This window comes from Bos javanicus, chromosome 1, assembly GCF_032452875.1.
Source record: "Bos javanicus breed banteng chromosome 1, ARS-OSU_banteng_1.0, whole genome shotgun sequence".
NCBI classification, from domain to species: domain Eukaryota; kingdom Metazoa; phylum Chordata; class Mammalia; order Artiodactyla; family Bovidae; genus Bos; species Bos javanicus.
The window spans coordinates 130,147,959-130,160,447 of record NC_083868.1 but is presented as its reverse complement, the minus strand read 5'-3'; the positions used below and the strand labels follow the sequence as shown (position 1 = coordinate 130,160,447).

The 12,489-nt window shown below is 43.5% G+C and overlaps 1 pseudogene; it reads right to left on the bottom strand.

Moving 5' to 3' along the window:
* Positions 1–9,613: 9,613 nt before the first annotated feature.
* LOC133254784 (trafficking protein particle complex subunit 1-like) lies at positions 9,614–10,280 on the bottom strand (annotated as a pseudogene).
* Positions 10,281–12,489: the final 2,209 nt, after the last annotated feature.

Below are 12,489 nucleotides of genomic sequence, written 5' to 3'. Positions count from 1 at the left end.
AATCTTGGGGGAACACAGGGCTTGTATATTGTCCCTTGGTTGCATCAGCCTTCCCTGCTAATGGTGAGTTACAGACCAGAGTTTTGAGGTTTGAGCAAAGTTATGCTTATGGATGGAAATTTCCTCATCAATAAACAAATGCCAAAGAAATGCCCACAACAATACACTTGGCCACGGATTTTGCTCACCAATTAGTCAGCTGAGCGGTTATGAGTTTTATTTATATATTTTGGAGAGAATGGAGCCACAGTGGTTGCTATCTTCTTCATTAAGATTTCATGCATGAATATTTAGTGTATTTAGGGTATCATGAATACTTAGAATTCCAGTACCTCACATATATTTAGTACCTCAAAAATATTAGGTAGGCTTCCCAGGTGGCTAGTGGTAAAGAATCCCCTTGCCAATGCAGGAGACGTAAGAGACGCAGGTTCGATCCCTGAATCAAGAAGATCCCCTGGAGGAGGACATGGCAACCTACTCCAGTATTCTTGCCTGGAGAATCCCATGGTCAGAGGAGCCTGGCAGGCTACAGTCCATAGGGGTTGCAGAGAGTCAGACACGACGGAAACAACTTAGCACACATGCATAGAACACTAAGTATCGCTTGGTCCCTCCATCTTTCCTCTCTGTGTTTAAACTCACATACCTTGTACTTACTATCTTTTTTTAAAAATTGGTGTAGGCTTGTCATGCGGTTTGTTTTGAGGTCGTGCCACTCAGCATGTGGGATCTTTGTTCCCCACTAGGTATCAAACCTGTGTCCCCTGCATTGGAGGTACAGAGTCTTAACTACTGGACTACCAGGGAAGTCCCTGTACTTACTATCTTTACTTCACAAATCTATATAGCGTTTTGCCTTCATCTTACAAAACTATAAACTTGTTCTTTTTCTAAAATAGACTCAAATATTCTAGAAACAAATGCACAATACAGTAAGACTTCCAGGTCTCCAAGTTGGAGGAGCTTCCACAAGTGGTAAAAACTACTCCAGCCAAGAGGGCCTGAAGCCCTGGCAAAGGCTCTTCAGATACCAAAGAGGAAGGGGACCTTCTCCTTCAGGAGTCAAGAGCTGAAAGCAGGAAGGGAAGAGGGGCAACCAGAGCCTTCCAAGGGGTGCTTGGGGGACAGTAGCCAGAGGTGTGATAGGGAAGCAACCGGAATAAGCAGAGCAGCCTAGCATCCAACCGAGACAGGTAGGATGGTTGACACCCAAAGTTGTAGCAAGTGGCTTTTCCCTAGGATTCCAAGAATGGAGACTTAAGGGAAGACGTGAGAGGAAGCCGGGCTAGGTCCAGCCCAGCCCTGCCCAGCCCTCAGTCATATGAATAAAGACCAGCTCATACCAGGACTCCCCAGGTTTCTTGCAAATCTGTAACTTCCTTAAAGTAGGTTATTTTTGTTATTCCTCGTTTCCCTGCAGCTCAACTAGTAAAATGAATAGGCTTTAAGTAAAGAAAGGAGGAAGTGCAATGTGGGGCTGGCTACTTACTTAAAAACCGGCCTGGGGAGCTGAGAACATCCCCAGATGGGGTAGGTGGGGGTGGGGTGGCTGTGAATGGACAGCACCCAGGGGGTCTGTGAGGAGAGAGGAAAAGGGGTCCATTGCAGTGGAGGTGTGAATGCTGGCTGGGGTGAGGGGTGGGGGTGGGGGTAAAAGCTCAGTTAACCCCTCAGGCTACACTTGGGCTTTCTAAAACCGCTTTGCTTTGTAGTCAGAGGTGTAGGAACTGACTGCTGTGGAAAGAGGGAAGTGTGGGAAGCAGTTCTGCCCCCTCCCTCTCTGCTCCCACCGTAAACTGGGCTGCCTCTTCCACCACTGTACCCTCATTGTCTGCTCTCTGTAGGTCTCCCCCGCCAGACCATGAACGTCCCAGGAGCAGGCACTGTGTCCGATTCACCTCTTTTTGCCTCACAATGTGGCCCAGCATGGGGCCTGACACTTGGAAGTTTCTCAAAGAGTTACTTGTTGAATGAATGAACAAATGAATGCTTTCTCCAAACTACACTGAACTCTGGATGGGATTTACAAAGGAAAGGCCTGATTACCCACTTATCCTGTGCCTCCAGGATTCAAGAAGGCAATGAGCCCCTAAAGGTTTGGTTTCCGTGTTTATATGTGTTTTCCTAAGGATAGGATTCTGAATCATTCATTGGATTTTCAAAAGGGTGTGTGTCCCCCAGAAGGATAATCACTTAAGAACATAGTCCAAGATGGATGTTTTATATAAATTGTCTTCCAATTCATTTTCCTGAACCGAACTATTTTTTCTTCCCAACACTACTATTTTCTTCCTATATATAATCTCTTGGGGTGTGTTACTTTGTAATGTCAGAATCTCCCGTTCATCTGAGGAAATGATAACGAGATGCCAATGAGGTTCAAGACATGCTACCCCAAAATATGACACCTTGGCATATTAAATACCTTAATCGGAAGGAATTTTAAAAAGCGGCAGCGAACTTCCCTGACCGTCCAGTGGTTAAGACTCTGTGCTTCCACTGTAGGGGGCTTGGGTTTGATCCCTGGTTAGAGAACTAAAAGCCCTCATACTCCTTGATGCAGCCAAAAGTTAAAAAAATAATAATAATAATTTTAAAAGACAATAAAATTTTTAAAAATAAAATAATACTAAAAAGTGGCAGAAGCAGGATGGTCATTCTAACCTCCCTGCCCTTCTTCCCTGAAACAGGTCATAAAACTCCCTTGTGAAAGTACTCTCCCTAAACCAGGAGGAAGGAGAACTTTCTTGTTGCCATGAACAGTGAATTTGGGGCAGAGGCTATATAAACAAACTGTGTTAAGCTAACCCCGTATCTTCCTAGTTACTTCTTGGCCATTTACTACTCCTAGCCCAAACCCTCTGTCTTGTCAATTCTTCACACATTCATTATTTGCCTAAAAGATGGAAAAGCTTCCTGCTCTGATCACGTCTTCTTTCACTTGATGAATTAAATAAAAATGTATTAAAAGTTGTATGCAGTTTTCTTGTTAACCTGTCTTTGCCAGTTTCATTTTCATACCCAGCCGGGGTCCTAAGAGGGCAACTTTTTCCTCCTCTCCCCTGCCTCAGCCAAAGCCTCCTTGTTCATGTCCTCCCACACTCTCAGCTCCTTTGTTCCAGATTTTGCAGGTGGGAAGTTAGTGTGGAGGGGGTGTGGGGCTTGTTGGAAGTGAGACCTCAAGGGCAGAGGCAGAACCCGGAAGAGAGCTGTGGAGTCACCCTGCTACCTAATCCAGCTCTCCACGCCTGCATAACAATGGAAGGAAAGAGGAAGTGGGAAAGAATCAGGTCATCTAATTGAATTAGAAGGGGAATTACCCAGACCCTGGAGCAGAGGTGAAGCAGCTCCCAGAAAGAAGGGCTGAAGACAGCACACAAAGATGAGGAGTGGGGAAATCAGTAAGATATTCACTTGTGTCCAGAAGCAAAAAGGTCAAAAACCCAGAGCTGAGCTGCACAGGCACTGAGGAAAGCTGAGATTGGCAGGCAGGTCTGGGCTGGGGCAGGATCCCCAGAGGAAGAGAGAAAGCTCCAAGCCCCGCCAGTATTTCTCAGCGGCTGCCTTGGCCTAATACTCAGTATCGGTGCCTCAAGGGAAGGATGAGTCAGTGCCAACAGATCCGACTTTAGGATAAAAGCCACTGGGCAAACACAGTGAGAGGGCTCTCTTATCACCCAAACCCTGGCCCTATGCAGGAAACTAGGGGGTCCCTGGACCCTGCAGAAGAGCTCCTTCTTTAAGAGAATGAGAGTGAAGTGCCTGGGTAATTACCTTCTTTCCTCTGCAGAAGGTTTCAGCCAGACATGTTGCTCATTGATTTCATAAAGCTATCTAAAGCCAAGGTTGGCATAGCACAAAGGGCAAAGGGGTGAGTACTAGCTGATGGCTGTGACTGTCACACCTTGCTGCAGGAGGCAAGGAAACCTGGAAACAAGAATATTCTTGGTCTCGGGAGTGGCTATAAGTGCACAGAGTGCCTGGGTGCCTCACGGAGGAGACTGATTAATGGTGTGGCGATCTGGCCAACTGGCATGTGGTTCCTTTGAAGAAGGTAAGTTCCACCACCCCATCACAGCATTCAGGATTGTTGAAAGGATGGCAGGACCGGTTGCATCACTCAGCCTGAGAGCTCAGCACTTAGCCTGTGAGAGCGGTTCACAGTGGCTAAGGAACCGATGATTATATTGTGTGTAAAGGAAAGATTGCCATCTTTGGAGGAAGTTTGAGATAGCTGACTTTGCTTATATGGTTTTGCGGGGTTTTTTTTTTTTTTTTTTTTTAGGGACTTCCCTGGTAACTCAGCTGGCAAAGAATCCACCTGCAATGCAGGAGACCTGGTTCGATTCCTGGGTTGGGAAGATCCACTGGAGAAGGAATAGGCTACCCACTCCAGTATTCTTGGGCTTCCCTGATAGTTCAGCTGGTAAAGAATCTGCCTGCAATGTGGGAGACCTGGGTTCAATCCCTGGGTTGTGAAACCATTTACCACAGATTGGGACTTGAACCTATGTGCAGGGACTCGAACCCAGCCAAAACCCTGCTTGGGACTTGAACCCATGTGGCTGGGACTCAAACCCAGTCAAACCCATGGTACCTGGTTTCAGGACCTAATGAAGCTCAGGTTCTTGAAGTTTCATTGCAGAAAGAATTCAGTGAGAGACAAAGTGATAGGTAAATGGATTCTTTCAGAGTCAGAGAGAAGCACACTCCACAGACAGAGTGTGCACTGTTGCAGAGGGAAGTGCAACCCCGAAATTTGGTGTGGTTAGTTTTTATAGGCTGGGTAATTTCATATGCTAATGAGTGGAAGGATTATTCCAACTATTTTTGGGAAGGGGCAGAGATTTCCAGGATTTGGGCCACTGCCCACGCCTTCGTCTTTTAACAGTGCCTTGAAATTGTCTTGGCACCTTTGGGTGTGTCGTTTCATTTGCTGATTGAGAATCTAGGTCTAATCGCTTTATGCTGTGTCCTTGGGCTATGTCATTCTTTCAAAAGTTGTGCCCTGCCCCTTTCCCTCCTGTTACAGTTGGGAGGATCCCCTGGAGAAGGGGATCCACTCCAGTATTCTTGGGCTTCCCTAGTGCCTCACCTGGTAAAGAATCTGCCTGCAGTGCAGGAGACCTGGGTTTGATCTCTGGGTTGGGGAGATCCCCTGGAAAACAGAAAGACTACCCACTCCAGTATTCTGGTTTGGAGAATTCCATGGGGCTGCAAACAGTTGGGCACAACTGAGTGACTTTCACTTCACTTTTTTTTATTTTGCTATTTTGTGGGGTTTTCTGACCGAACCTGGGGTCTTGTGGGATCTTAGTTTAATGACCAGGGATTGAACCAGTGCCCCCTTCAGTGGGATCATGGGATCCTAACCACTGGACTGCCAGGGAACTCCTCTAAATGTGCCATTTTAACTAACCATTTTTAAATTATACAATAATTAATTACATTCACAATGCTGTAGAACTGTCACTACTAACTCCAAAACTTTTTTTTTTAATTTGGCTATGTTAGGTGGTAGTTGCAGCATGAGAGATATTTCTCTGTGGCACACAGACTCTTTAGTTGTGAACTCTCTAGTTCTCCAGTTGTGGTGTGCAGGCTCCAAAATTCAAGGGTTCAGTAGTTGCAGCCAAGGACTCGGTTGCAACAGGGCATGTGGGACCTTATATCCATGTCCCCTGCAATGCGAGGTGGATACTTAACCACTGGACCACCAAAAGTCGCTCCAAAACTTTTCCACCACTCTAAACAGAACCTTTGTACTCCTTTGTGTGCTTGTTTCTGTGGCTGTTTTTTTCTCTAGAATATGGTGATCCCTGTACTGGCAGAGTCTTGCCTGGTCAGTCACACCTACGTTCTCCTCACCTGAGTTTATTTCATCACAGGATTGCCATGAGTTCTTTCTGTGTAAACAGTACTGATACTTTTGTCCTACATATGCACACCTATTTCAACAAAGCACGTATTTGATTACACTACCTCAAAACTTAGTGCTTAATACTACAACCCTTTCACTGGCTCACAATACTGTGAGTCATCAGTTTGAGCAGAGCTCAACTGGGCATTTCTTCTGGTATTATCAACTAGGATCATACATGCCACTGAAATCTTCTGGTGGCCCAACTGGAGCTGGATGCTATATAATATGACCTTATTTTATGAATAAGACATTCAGTGTCTGGCACTGGCTATGGGCTGGGTCGTTTATTTCCAGCATGCTACCTAGGTAGCAGGGTTCCAGAAGCAACAAGAGAGAGAGGTCAAGACCCAGTGCACAAACAATTTTTAAGCTGCTGTTGGATCATCTTAGCTGATGTCCCATCATACAAAACAAGTCATATGGGAAAACCCAGAGTCAGTGTGAGAGGGGATTTAATGAAAATCCAGATATAGGCAGGTATGGCTCATTGGGATCATTACTGTAACAATCTACCACACCTACATACTATTATGCATTTTCATTTCCTCCTTAACAGTATATCTATTTTCAAGAGTTACAGATGTGGAAAACAAACTTATGGTTACCAGGGTGCAAGGAGGCAGGGATAAATTGGAAGATTGGGTTTGACATATACATATTACTATATATAAAATAGATAACTAATAAGGACCTGCTGTATAGCACAGGGAACTCAATACTCTATAAAGGCCTATATAGGAAAACAATCTAAAAAAGAGTACATATATGTATAATAGAATCACTTTGCTGTATACCTGAAACTAACACAACATTGTAAATCAACTATACTCCAGTAAAAAACTTTTAAAAAGAAAAAAAGTAATATATCTATTTTCCAAGTTATACAATTCTTTTTTTTTTTTTTTTTTTTAGTGCTGTGAGTCAAGTTTTATTTGGGGCAAAACGAGGACTATAGCCTGGGAGACAATGTTTTAGACAGCTCTGAAGAACTGCTCTGAAGAGGTTGAGGGGATAGGAAGGATATAGTTCTTATAATTACATTTGTAATAACTTTAAAATAACCAAAGGACTGCCAAAATGTACTTAATCATTATTACTCTAGTTTTTGCATTTGTTTTAATTTTCATTATTATAAATAATTTATTAGTTAAAAGGATATATATGAGTACCTACTATGTGTAAGGAATTATTCAAGGGCATTAAGGACACCATTTGCTTTGATTCTTTGTGAGCAGTGGGGAGGAAACACAGACAAACACATGAGTATATAATATGCAATATGGAGAAAAGCAAGAAAAGAGATTAAAGCCTACAGGATGTGGAGAAGGGACGGGTTTGCTATTTTAAAATATTTTTTTAAATGTTTTGGGATTATAGTCTAAGAATAAAGGATAATTTCTTTTGATTCACCTCCTTGTTGTGAGAAGTGAGATCACAAGGACATAGGGCGGGAATATTGCTAAGGCTTTCAAGATGGATGGCCCAGTACTCTTCCAAGAGTTTTCCCAATTTATATTGCCACCAGTAGGAATTTGCCAAATGAGCATCTTGGACAACAGTAACACTGAGCATTCGTATTAAAAAAAGAAAACTTTGCCAATTTAATAGGTGATTCTGGATACCTTTTGTCAAAGTGGCATTTTTTTTTTAGTTTAACTTTTCTTTCTTTTTTAAAAAAGATTTTAGTTTTTTTTTTTTGGCTGTAGTGGGTCTTTGCTGCTGCACTTGGGCTTTCTCTGGTTGCCGTGAGTGGAGGCTGCTCTTCCTTGTGGGACACAAGCTTTTCATTGTGGTGGCTTCTCTTGTCGTGGAGCCTGGGCTCTAGCCACAAGGACTTCAGTGGCTGCAGTTCCTGGGCTCAGTAGTAGTGGCACACAGGCTTAGTTGCTCCATGGCATGAGGGATCTCCCAGACCAGGGATCAGACCAGCGTCCCCGCATTGCAAGGGGGATTCTTAACACTGGACCACTAGGGAAGCCCAAAGGAGCATTTCATATAATTATTTATCTTGACCACATTTTGGACTTTGTAAGCTTTTGGACTGTAATTGCCATTTGCTGTTGGTATGGTGTGTATGTGTGTGAGTGTATACATTTGTATGAGAGGAAGAGAAAGAGAAGGAGAGAATGAAACAGAGATTAAAATTTTTTTTGGATATGATGACACTTGGACATGTTTCCTGCTGTGGAGAAAAAAAAATTGGGGATAGAATATTGAATCATAAAGAGTCAAATATGGAGAAAACAATTTTTTTTTTCTGTAGAATTAGGCAATTTATTGTCAATTCAGACCTTGGAATTAAATAATTCCTTAAAGAAAGTGTCAGTCACTCAGTCGTGTTGTACTCTTTGTGACCCCATGGACTGTAGCCCACTAGGCTCCTCTGTCCATGGGATTTTCCAGCAAAAATACTGCAGTGGGTAGCCATTCCCTTTTCCAGGGGATTTTCCCAACCCAGGAATTGAACCCTGGTCTCCCGCATTGCAGGCAAGTTCTTTCCTATGTGAGTATCCAGGGAAGCCCTGAAATAATTCCTTAACATCCCCAAATTTACATACATTTGGTAAAGGGAAATATATGAAGATAAAATAAAAAGATTACCACAGGTCTAAAATATATCATTTTATGCTAAAATTGGGAAACTGTCCAGAAAATGAAATGTAGAGTTCCTAGATGGCAAAGAATGTGTAATTTATTTTTGTTTCTCTGGAGTTCCTAAGAGTTTCACAGTTAATATTGGTTGAACAAATGAAGCAACCGTTTAATGCAACGTTTTACTTGTTTGCACTGTTATGCAAATATATTTCATACCCTGCAGGGCCCTGTGGGGCTCCTGAGCACAAAGCCTTTTCATTTCACCCATTTTTTTGATAATAGGAAACAACCTTCATTCAGCCTCCAGGACCTTCCCTGAGTTTCAATGGGCAGATTTAAGCAGTTGTCATTTAGGGACTGGAGGGGACGTGAGACCAGGGAGAAAGAAACAGTCATGAGCAGCCTTGGGACAAGGTATCATTTCCCCATCAAAGAAACCCACAACAACACCTTTGAGCTATTTTGTGGATACTGAAACCCCCTCCAGGTGGGAAAAGTTACGGTATGCTGCCCGCAAGCAGGAAGACCCCAGGTCATTTAAACCTGAAGGCTGACATTGTTGACTCCTACTTACCTCACCACAAATCCATCAGAAGAATGTCCACAAGCCGATTACTCCCTCTTTTACTATAAAACCTGTCACTATCTTCCCCAAGTTAAGACACATGGTTTTGAGGGCATTAGGCTGCTATCTCCACTTTTGCCTGGCAAAGCAATAAAGCGACTCTTTTCTACTTCCCCCCAAATTCTGTCTCTGAGATTTGATTTGGTACTGGTGTACAGAGAAGCTGAACTTTCAGCATCAATTTTTCTCTCTTTGAGAATCAGGAGGCTTAGGTAGGTATTTTTTGAAGTAGTAGCCCTTAGGAAGGATAAAAGCTTCTTTTGTAGGGACCCATATGTGGTAAGCACCCACTTAAGGCTGTGACCCTGTGCTATGTGGAGACAGTCTTGGGCATTGACCAGGAGGTGGGGCCATTTTTGGTCCTAACAGGAAGTGCCCCAGTTTTGGGCTCATTGTGCTCATTGTGTCTACCTCTGCTTTTTTTTTTTTAGGGTGATGAAAACTTTATTTGGTGCTTTGCACAGCACCAGGTAGGGGATAAATCTGGAGAGAGAGCCTGGTTTGGAGGTATAGGGACCCCAGTAGGCTTCCTTTCTGTGCTGGAGGGTACCAGGGAGGGCCTAAGGCTGTTTTCCTGGACGGCTAGAGGGGTCTGAGGTGGGGCAGGCTTTCAGTAGGGGGCCCTAGACAAAACAGGTTAGAAAGGGCTGGCAATGGACAGGAATTCTTCTGAAGGGTGATATAGAGTGCTGCCTTCACCCAACCAGGCAGAGAAGAAGGGCACAGAACGGATGGACGTGGGAAACCAGTCAGAAGAGGAAGCGATCACCTGGCACAGTTTGGCCCAGAGGGCACAGGGGATTCTTCACCACCAGCTGAACTTACAGCACACTGTGGGTGCGGTGAGGCACCTCTCAGCTGGGCCCCACACCCAATCAGTATTCATGACCACCCTCGATCCCAGTGAGTGTCTTGTAGTAGTGGAACTTGTAACGACTAGTTTGGAAGTCCAGAAAGCTGTCCTTCATGTCTGGCGGGGACATCTTGCAAACAAAGGAGTGGGTAAAGAAGAGCAGCCCACACGTCAGCTTGTAGGCCGCCTCCTTGGGGATCCCCGCTTGCTTCTTCAGTCCACTTGCTGTAATGCAGACACACTCCATTCTGGTCAAATAGGTGCAGGTTGTGGACCATCATTAGAACTGCTCTGAATGCCTGTCACTTGATACATCCTCTCTCTACTTTCTCAGTCTGTCCGTGTCCATGACCCATACATAGTATGTCTGTCTGCCCCCATGAGAAGGTGTTTCATTAATTAATGCATGTATTTATGCATTTATTTACCCATCTATTCATTTGAGCATGTATTCATACACTACTGCAGTCATTCATTCAGTACATATTAAGTATAAGTTCTGTGGGAATTCCCTGGCAGTCCAGTGGGTTAATTCTGCACTTCCACTGCAGTTAGTGTGAGTTTGATCCTTAGTCTGGGAACTACCGATGTGAGAGTTGGACCATAAAAAAGGTTGAGTGCTGAAGAACTGATGCCTTCAAATTGCGGTGCTAGAAAAGATTCTTGAGAGTCTCTTGGACAGCAAGGAGATCAAACCAGTCAATCCTAAAGGAAATCAACCTTGAATATTCATTGGAAGGACTGATGCTGAAGCTGAAGCTCCAATACTTTGGCCACTTGATGTGAAGAGCCAACTCATTGGAAAAGAGCCTGATGCTGGGTAATGATTGAAGGCAAAACGAGAAGGGGGTAGCAGAGGTTAGATAGCATCACTGACTCAATGGACATGAGTTTGAACAAACTTCAGGAGATAGTGGAGGACAGGGAAGCCTGGCATGCTGCAGTCCATGGAGTGACAAAGAGTTGGACACGACTTAGTGACTGACCAACAATAATAACTGGGAACTAAGATCCTGAGTGCCACGTAGCACAGCCCCAAAAAAGTTACAACTTTTTACTTTGGTACCAAAAGAATCAATGATAATTAGGGACCCAAATGGGTGCCCAGGGAAAAGCCCCAGGCTCCAGACCTACAGTCCCATTGTTGGTGTTGTGTAAATTGAGATCATGACAATGTGCTGGCCAACCCTTCTTGGTCCACTGACTTTGAACAAATAAATTCTTGTTTTACCACACCCAAAGCAAGATGTGCTGACTAAGCCTTCTTTACCAGGATAATTGTATGATACTTCTCTTCGTAATAGCAAAGGTTAGAACAACAGTATGTGACCTTAACAGCTCCCGGCACTGAATCTGCACTGTGTCAGCTGTGAAAAAATAGACATCCCAACATTCAAGTGAGACTATTTGGCAAGTTTATGTAACTTTGTATTAAAAGATGAGGAAAATGTTTGTTTTAAAGCAAAACTGAGACTCTCTGACCTTAAGGAGCTTATAATCCAGGTGAGAAATTAAGGCCAGTCTGAGCGCCGAAGAATTGATGCTTTTGAACTATGGTGTTGGAGAAGACTCTTGAGAGTCCCTTGGACTGCAAGGAGATCCAACCAGTCCATTCTGAAGATCAGCCCTGGGATTTCTTTGGAAGGAATGATGCTAAAGCTGAAACTCCAGTACTTTGGCCACCTCATGCGAAGAGTTGACTCATTGGAAAAGACTCTGATGCTGGGAGGGATTGGGGGCAGGAGGAGAAAGGGACGACAGAGGATGAGATGGCTGGATGGCATCACTGACTCAATGGACGTGAGTCTGAGTGAACTCCGGGAGTTGGTGATGGACAGGGAGGCCTGGTGTGCTGCGATTCATGGGGTCGCAAAGAGTCGGACACGACTGAGTGACTGATCTGATCTGATCTGACCAAGAGTTACAGATCATAGATCTAAGGAATGCGTTATGTTGAAAGCTGTCTAAAGACCCATCTGGTCTGAAATTCCCTACCAAGGTGGAACTCCCCTGACAAATTACTCTGGATTCCGCAGATAGTCTTTTCAGCTTTGTACCAACATTTTTCTGTGGGGAAACTATTATTAATTTTTTTAATTAGAAAAACTGTATATGCCTAATGTAGCACATTGAAACAATATGGCAGAGTATCACAGTAAAAAGTAAAGCCTCAGCTCAAATCCCCTCCCCCACCATTTGTTACCAGATGGTGAGAATGGCTATTTTCTATACTTGCACAAGCATATATATAAAAATTCCATCCCATGCTTTCAATTATAATCTATTTTTAAAATAACATGTACAATATAAAAACTGAAAGAGTATAAAAGAATACAGTAAAAAGAAAAAAAAGAAAAAATTTTCAAAGGAAAAAAATGAAAAAAAATTTTAGAAAAAGGAAAACAGGAAAAGAAAAAAAAACAAGAAAAACTGAGAAAGAAAAAGACAAAAACAATCAAACAGAAAAAGAATATACAGTGAAAACAAAAT